Source organism: Bison bison, unplaced genomic scaffold (genome assembly GCF_000754665.1).
Source record: "Bison bison bison isolate TAMUID 2011002044 unplaced genomic scaffold, Bison_UMD1.0 scf7180017864325, whole genome shotgun sequence".
Lineage (NCBI taxonomy): Eukaryota > Metazoa > Chordata > Mammalia > Artiodactyla > Bovidae > Bison > Bison bison.
Window position 1 is genome coordinate 4,949,478 of NW_011494897.1, and position 9,147 is coordinate 4,958,624.

The 9,147-nt window shown below is 39.9% G+C and overlaps 1 protein-coding gene across 3 annotated transcripts in view; it reads left to right on the top strand.

The window, feature by feature from the left end:
- Nucleotides 1-9,147, top strand: part of ESRRG (estrogen-related receptor gamma) — a 694,862-nt gene that overhangs the window by 50,767 nt on the left and 634,948 nt on the right. The gene's annotated exons all lie outside the window — the stretch shown is intronic.

A 9,147-nucleotide genomic window follows, 5' to 3' on the forward strand; every position in this document is an offset into this window, starting at 1 on the left:
CTATTGCTCCCCCCCCTTCCCCCCTTCACTTGTTTAGAGTCTCTCGGAGGAAAAAAAAAAAAAAAAAGCAACCCCTCCCTCCATAACACAACCATGAGTACTGTCCCCCTGTCGTAGACTCGCCTTACCATGACTGCAAAACTGTCAGCGCGTGTGTGCTAGAGACACTGATCAATTCTCATTTCCATGAGATTTGTTCTTTAAAACACCTCTCCCATCCCCCTTCCTGGATCGAGACTTCAGGGCTTGGGAAAGTGGCAAAGAGTAAGGGCAGAGTTAGGGCGCCGGGACCGGGGTGGGGGATGAGTAGGGGTGGGGGCCCTAGGGGGCGAGGGGATCGGGGCAGGGGGTCGTTGGGGAGAGGGTGGTGTCCGGAGTTGAGGACCGCTGTCGTGGGCTGGAAAAATCCTTCTGGTGCTTGCTGCTGCTGTAGACCTAGGTGTCTCCTTCCTGTCCTCTACGCCTCACCCTCTGTGTTTCCCCAACGCGTTCACCTTCCCGTGGGACTCTCTGAAGTTACACGGAGGTCACCCGACCGTCATTTAAGTATTTCAAACCACCCACCCCCTTCTAGCCTTCAAGTCTCTCCGATGGATCTGCAGGCTAGACCCCCTCCCCCCACCCCCCCAATGTTTGGTGATGAGAGTCTCAGAGACAGAGACACACAGAGGGCCAAGCTCTCCTCCTCCTGTTCCCTTCCCTGACCCCACCCCCCCACCCCCTTTTCAGAATCTTAATGAACATTTCTGGAAAAGTCTGGAAGGGCCTGGAGAAGTCCCTCGCGGTGCCTCGATGTTGTGGAGTGATTCTGTCTGTGTTTCTCTCTCCTGCTTGCTCGGGTGATGTTGTGAATTGCCACACCGGGCGGTTTCAGCTACGGAGGCTTGTTTGCTGTGGGTTGGTGTTGTAGGGCCAAGCACCAGTGGCCTCCCAAGAAGACACGGGCAGACACTGAAAGCACGTGATTTTTGCTACTCCAAACCAGAGGGCAATGTTGAAAATAACACCTTTTCTCTCTCTTTAAAAAAAAAGAAAAAAGAGGAAAAAAGAAAGAAATGCTCAGCATGTGAGTTAAGTGCAGCTGTTAGGGCCACGTATGACTTCCTACTCTTTTCAGAACAGTCCTGCTTAATACTTTAAGTCAAGAAGCAAGAGACCTGGGGATGTTTTGAAGTGGTGCGGAGCAGCTGAATGACTTGGTCTAGTTTTGAAGAGAGACTCTCTTTTGTTTCTCACGCTGCCCAAAGTCCAAATAGGGGAGTGTGTTTGGAAAAGGCCCAAACTCAGAAGCAGCAGGCAAGAGAAAAGGGGAAGAAAAGTTCTCCAGGGGAAGGCAGGGGATGTGGTTGGGGAATGGGAAAGGGGTGTCTGGATTCTTTTTTATTTTTTCCTGTCCAGTAGGTTTGATGTTACCAAAATGAGTTAACCAACCTGAGAAACAGTTTTCTGTCCTTGTAGGGAGGAGAGGGAAATTTGAACAGTTCTCAGATCTGAGCTGAGGAATAGCTGACAGAAGAAGGTACTTGAAAATATGGATGGAGATGAAGTCACGTGATGGGGCTTCTTTTCCTTTAAATACGAAAAGAATCGAGTATATCATGAAACAGGCCTAGATGATTTCTCAAATATAGATCTGTCTGTTAAGCATGGCTTTGTTATTTTTTATTAAAACAGTTCTCATAACTCTTTCCACTCATGTTATGGAGAATTAGAAGCGTTTCTGTGGAGGATGGTATAACACAGAGAGCTGTCCATTGACTGGGGAGATGAATGTCAATAAAAGATCATTTCTTCAGCAAATCAAAATAGCATTTAAATCTTAGTGCCTAGTGTCTACTGAAACCCGCCAGTCTTCATTAAGGGGGGATTGCCAAGGGAGCCAAGGGAACTTCTGATGGGTGGTGCTGTAACAAAATAGAGCAGGTCGATCCATTTGGTTTCTATGTCTGTGTCACTCAATTTACTCTGTACAATTTTTTCAGAAATTAAAAGGTTACCAAGAGAGTTCCATGTTCCCATCTCCAACTGAGCACCACTTATTACTGTGACAGGATTTCAATATTAAGTGATCTGGAAGATATTTCATCTTTCACTTTGAGTTCTGAATTTGAATCAGCATGAGATGGCAGGACAGCCAGATAAGGTGTAACCAACCTCCCTCGTAGGCAGGCAGCCGAAGGGCTGGGAGGGAAAGTGTTGCTGAGAAGAATATTTGAGGCTGTTCTCAGGAACCTTGTTTACAGGGATATTTCAGTTGCAGCTAGAATTTTCGCAGGAGCCTGCCGGAGGTAATGGGCTTATGTTTGAAATTGATCCCAAGTGTCTCTCTGTTTTTTTTTTTTTTTTTTTCTTCTTCATGAACTTGCTACTTACCTTAGCTGAACAGTCAAGGCAAAACTTTCCTGATGCCCTGTGACATTTAATAATATAGACAAATCCCTGGTTTAATGTGTCCCAGGAAGGTAGGTTATTTATGAGATTCTCTTTTTTTACAGATGTGTCCATGCAAGTAGCTTTAGCCCTGTTTTATTTCTTTTTTAATATTGTGCGTGCTTGATTGTGTTCAATGCAAAACAAATCACATCCAAGGAAGTTAAAGGCTGCCTTACAAGTTGACCTGTGAAATTGGTTTCAATTAGACACTGGAGATCTCATTATCCCAGTGAGGGAAATTTATGACATAGAAAGTAGGAATTTTGTATTTGTTTCAAAATTGTTGGAAAACGCTGGGAACAGAAAGATTTTGAGGGAAATGCCAAAAGCCACATTAATGAAGAAAAACAATGTTGAGATACTTTTGAATAATAGATAGGATATGTAATGGTCAACCACAAGATAAAATTTTTACACAGTATCTTTATGGCTTTAAATGGGCTGCATTGTAAACTAAGCTTACTCCTCTATTAAGTCATTATACTTTTCAATTATTTAACATTTCTGGCCAACCTATCTTCTGTGGTCTTTTTCTGTACACATCAGAAATGATGTGTACACTAGTAATTGCTGGTTGCTAGTGTGGGGAGTTTGCAGTGGAGAAAGGTTTAATTTTAACTTCTTGGGATAAGTACTACAAAGAATGCACAGAGGAAAAAGCAAAGGTATGGAAACAGATGGAGCGCTATGCAATGAAGAGGCTACAGCCTCGAAATGTACCTAATACCATTTGAGTTACTTTCAACTTACTAAGAAACCTGGACAGTATCTGCCTTCTAGGTACTGTGCATTTGGAAATACTATATCTCTATTTAAATGCAGATCTCTTCTGTTTTCTCCAGGGAGCAGTTGGCGAATCTTTCCATTGAACCAATGGTATTAAAAACCCAACTGAAAATTTCTTTGTGAACAATAGAGTCTGCCGTTTTGAAGTCATGATTACCTAGCTTCAGAATATTTTGATTTTTTAAAATTCACTTACAGTATCTTTATAAAGTCAAAATATGTACCTCATGTGCAAACAAAGAAATTTTCTCTTGTCACTTTGTTGTCAGTTTTTAAAAAGCTGTGAAATAATTCTGCTTTACAATTTAGTTTTTGAGGTTAGCAGTGTCATTCCAGTAGAGGAAGTGGACCTTAGGAATCAGAGTAGGGAATTGTATAGGAGTCCTATGTGCTTCTTATGGCCTCAGGTGAGCAAATGGCATAGGGTGCTGCAGGAAAGTTCAAGTATCTTCCTCTAGAACCATCTTCTTTACATTACTTTCAACCTAATTCGTAATAGTGTTTTGTACTGGAATCAGTGGTAAGTGGTGGCCAACAAGGAGAAGGACCTTCTTTTGAGAGATGATGGCAGAAAATAATTCAGTCTTTTGGTATAGAAAGTGGACACACCACCTTCCGGTTTTGAATCTTCAGATTCAGGTCACTGGAAATATCTTTGGGAATCATTAAATAAAAATTCCCTAAGTACATATGGTAGTGATGCTAAGACTCTTTTTCACATAGCCAGGGCAGTTTCCTTTTCCTTGGAAATTAGATGCCATTCATTCAAGTGCCTGAATGATTTCCAATTGCGAAGGCTCACTCCCCCCGTAGCTGCTTAGATGTAAATTCTTCCTCCCATTCTCCTTCTGATATGTACACCTTAAACTATTTTATAATGTGTTTATACCATTATGCTCAGTAATACCCGTGCTTGTGAAGAAGAATCATTGGTAGTTTTAAGTCAGGCCTCTGTTTATATTTCTATTGTGAAAGATACTTTTATTTGTGTAAACAAGGGAATGATCATAGTTAACACAAAAGGAGGGTTAAATACGTTTAGAATTCCTGTGGTCACATGCCAGACCCTGGAGAATCAAAGCTATCTTATTTACTTATGGACACTTACAGCTGTTTCAGATGGCACATCTGGTAAAATAAATAACTTGGATAGGGCCCTATAAAGGATGCTCACTAATGAATGTCCTGATTTTTCTTTCTTTACACAAATGAATTCTTGTTTTTAACGTGGCAAATATGCGTAGCTGTCACAGTGATCTTTGACTGTTTGGAAGATTCAAATTTAGGATGCTAACTTTATATGAAACATAGAAAAACTTTTGTACTCCTGATACTTATGTGGTAGGATAAACTGTGTTTTCCTGTATCTGTGTTACCAGAGTGACCCATTTAAATTCAATCTCACTCTAAGATATATTAGATTAATAAGGCTGATTTTATGACCATTATAATTTATATTCACAAATACTTGTTTTAATTAGCACAATTATAGATTGTGAGGTAAATTTCCATATATGTTAAACACTGATAACAGAAAATAACTAACATTTGTATAAGCGTGTTATGGTTTGTAACCATACATTATCTATAAGCTGTTCTTTAGAAGAATATCTATTGCATTTTCTTATGCAAGAAGGCAATCAGTTTTTAATAATGTAAACATCATATGAAAAGAGATGCTTTTATCACCGTCTCCTTCCTCACTCCCTTCCTCTTTCCATCCTCATCCTTCCTTCTTTTTTTAAAAATTCTCTTAATCAGGAAAAAAAAAATCTAATGATGGTTTTTTTTTTTTTTTTTGGAGGAGCACATATAATTGCCCATCACACATTTCTATTAAAAAAGAGGCTGCAACAAGCAATCCAGCATTATTTTTGGAACCTATCTTCTGCCTACCAGTGTTCTTGAGGAAAATGTAAGGTTGCAGAAATCATTTCATGCCCTGTATGTTTTCAAACATAAATCAGGAAAATTGTTAGCAAGTTATAGCTCTTCTTAGAGACTGTGGCTATAGCGCTCTAGTAAACACAGGCTATATATTTTTCCAAGTTATTATGTGTGGAGAGAAATCCAAAGTTGGCTATTTAGATGAACCGTTTAATTCGGTTATTAGAAATTCATGTTCTATTTAGGATGAACATTTATTTTCCAAAGGTTACAGAAATGGGACATAATACTTTTAGGACCCTTTGGATCCATCAGAGTTAGAAATTTGTGCTTTTTAGCTAATGGGTATTACTGAACATTGATCTTCAGCTCAGGGACAGTCAAAATGGTCCTGAGCAGAGTTTATAGTATGACCTGCCTGTCCTCTTCATCTGAGAACCTTGTCCCTTTGTTTCTTCATTTCTGAAATGAAGGGGTGTGCCTTGATGGTCTCCAGTGATTCTGAATTAAGTGATTGATTAATAATGAATAAACCAATTAATCATACTTTGGGTTATTTCTCTTCTATAAGCTAAGTATTTACATAAGCGTAGCCTTTACGCCATGACTGGAGATGTTAATGTGTAGAGTAGTAAGTCAGCTCAGGTTCAGGGGTTTGAAATGAAAGCCTCATGAAACTTAGACACTCAAGTTTTACACTGAAATTTTTCATTTGTAGATTAATTATTAGTTCAAGCTTTTTTTTTTCCCACAGAAAATAATCTTAAATGCAGATGACTTTACTAGGCGAGGCCATAAAATTTTGCACTACTTATTAGAGTAAATTATTGTACATCAGTGATGGAAAAAAATGCAAAAAAAAACAGTGCTGTTATGAAACAAGTGATGAGAGTAACATAAGGCAATAAAACTGACTGATAGTTTATCATTTATCTAGATTCTAGAGGGTTGATGTTTAAGAGAATACACATATAAATGGAAGTTAAAAAAGATAGATGGAAACTATTACAGAGTATCTGAAAGGGACTTAAAAAAAATTATGAATGAAACTTTTAGTAACTTCAGGATTTTTAGAGACAGGGTTGCAAAATATTTCTTTCCCTGGGAATAGTGTAAATTAGCAGTACACCTAAGTTTATCACCTATAATATGATTTGGGTTTTGACAGCCAATTATTGAAAAGTGGGAAAGTGAAAAAAATGTAGAGAAACAATTCAGTTTGAAGTAATTGGCCAAGATGTGAGAGAAGAAAAGATAGAAGGCAGCCGAAGGTAGAAAAGAGTCATATGGGTGGGTGTGTGTACATGCGGGCATGTGTGTGTGTGTGTTTGTGTATTTGAATGAGAAAGAGCTTGGTCTGCATTTAACTGATCTGTATGATGAGGAACCAAAAGGAAAAAGAGGGAAGCTAATGCATGCACATTCTTCCTGAAGAGAATATGGTATGTGAATTACGTGGAAAAGTATTGGAATTACAGTTTGAGCATGCATTTTGAAATTTTTCCTGGGCCATTCATGCCTGTCTGACCTTGGGGAATTATTCAGTTCTCTGAATTTGTCGTATCGGTAAACATGTAAATAAGAAAAGCATTTGATTCCAAGATGGTTGTGGGAGTTGAGTGAGACTCATGGCTGTAAAAGCGCTTGAATATTCTCTGTATTTTTATATGATGAGGAAAAGTCACTGGGTCAAGCAGTTCTTCATGCTGAACAGGTCTGCCCAAGGCTGAGGTCGATTTGTTTAGCTCCAGAGTGGTCTTTGGGAAGCGTGTTTCTTGTCCACTCTGGTCCAGGAACTGTGGACCAAGTATGTGGTGGGTACTTTACATAATATTTTATTTAAGGAGGAAGCAGGAAATAGTATGCAGCTGGCCAGCTGAATGGAGCAAGCCTGGTAATTCTAATGTATGCAATGCCAGTGCACAAGGAGCATATTTACCCACCCTTACAGATGGCCACAGCTTGTCTAAATACACGTGTGAATGACTTTGGAAACAAAAACAATGAATCCAGTCACTGATTTCTTTGTCTCAAACACTGCCTGTCATTCCACTTTTGCCTTGACATCGATGTTAATCTAGACTTCCCTGGGTTTTTGTTAAGGCTGAAGGAATCATTGTTTGGCAGTAAGTACTAATTAATAATGATATAAATTTCATTCAAGGAAAAATTTCCAAGATACAACAGAACTAATTAATGTAATGCATCAATTGAACTCCAAATTCTAGATTATATACAGATCTCTTTCAAAAAGATTTTTATGTAGGATTCACTGATAAGTGTCTAGCCAATTCTTCCATCAGAAATGGACTACATTTCAAAACCTAAAGTGAAGCAGTAGATCAAGAATTATTGAAGGAATCTGGACTGTTTGTGCAGACGGTATATTTTTTTAAAAGATTCAGAAATCTGCTTGGGTTTTACCTGAGGTTGGTTGGCAGTGTGTTCTGCTCTAATTCACAAGATAATGATCAATGTAATTCTATACTTGGTGACTTGTCAAACCTTGAAACTAAAGGGAACCTAGAAATCATGAGATATCTAAGGATCAAGTTTGAATTTAAAAGTAAATATTAAATGTTCCCTATCAAAATTCATTGGGTTTTGTATAGATATATGTATAGAATATATGTTAAACCAATGAAGAAAACAGTTTTGGGGTGGTTTAATTATGAGGCAATGTTAAAAACTTTGACATGTGTATAATTATTTGAAAGTAACTGAAGACATAGTTGGAGAAGGCAATGGCACCCCACTCCAGTACTCTTGCCTGGAAAATCGCATGGACGGAGGAGCCTGGTAGGCTGCAGACCATGGGGTCTCGAAGAGTCGGACACGACAGAGTGACTTCACTTTCACTTTTCACTCTCATGCATTGGAGAAGGAAATGGCAACCCACTCCAGTGTTCTTGCCTGGAGAATCCCAGGGACGGGGGAGCCTGGTGGGCTGCTGTCTATGGGGTCGCACAGAGTCAGACACGACTGAAGCAACTTAGCAGCAGCAGCAGCAGAAGACATAGCATGGGCTTCCCGGGTGGTGCTAGTGGTAAAGAACTCACCTGCCAATGCAGGTAAAATAAGAGATGTGGGTTCCATCCTTGGATTGGGAAGACCCCCTGGAGGAGGGCATGGCATCCCACTCTTGCCTGGAGAATCCCATGGACAGCGGAGCCTGGTGGGCTGCAGTCCATAGGGTCACACAGATTCAGACACGACTAAAGCAACTTAGCTCTCACGAAGATATAGCACAGACACTGGACGGCAACAAAGAACCTCCCAACCATTATTTGTTGAGAAGCTATGGCTTCCTGTGAGAGTGCTCATAGGAGTAAATGAACCCAGCTTGAGTTGCTTTTACATTTAGGAAAATATATTAAACACATTGGCCACCTCATGCGAAGAGTTGACTAATTGGAAAAGACTCTGATGCTGGGAGGGATTGGGGGCAAGAGGAGAAGGGGACGACAGAGGATGAGATGGCTGGATGGCATCACTGACTCAATGGACGTGAGTTTCAGTGAACTCCGGGAGTTGGTGATGGACAGGGAGGCCTGGCGTGCTGCGATTCATGGGGTTGCAAAGAGTTGGACACGACTGAGTGACTGATCTGATCTGATCTGATCTGATGTTTAGTGTCAGGCTAGGTCTGTTAAGAGAATAGAAAATAATTTTAAGTCTCTCTTTAAAGACTTAAACTATCTTTGCTCAGAGGCTCAATAGTATCCAACTCTTTGTGACCCCATGGACTATAGCCTGCCAGGTTCCTCTGTCCATGGAATTTTCCAGGCAAGAATACTGGAGTGGCTTGCCATTCTCTTCTCCAACACTATCTTTAGGGAAGTACAATAATGCACAAAGAACTATTAAGATAACAATACAATGTAGATTTGTACAGAAAATGAATGCTATGTGACAAATTCATATGTATGGTGACAGAATCAGAACTTGGATTGAATTTTGGGCTACAGGTTTGGTTTTGTTTTGTGTTTTGGTTGGTCTGGGTCTTTGTTGCAGTGCGCAGCCTTCTCTAGTTCTGACACT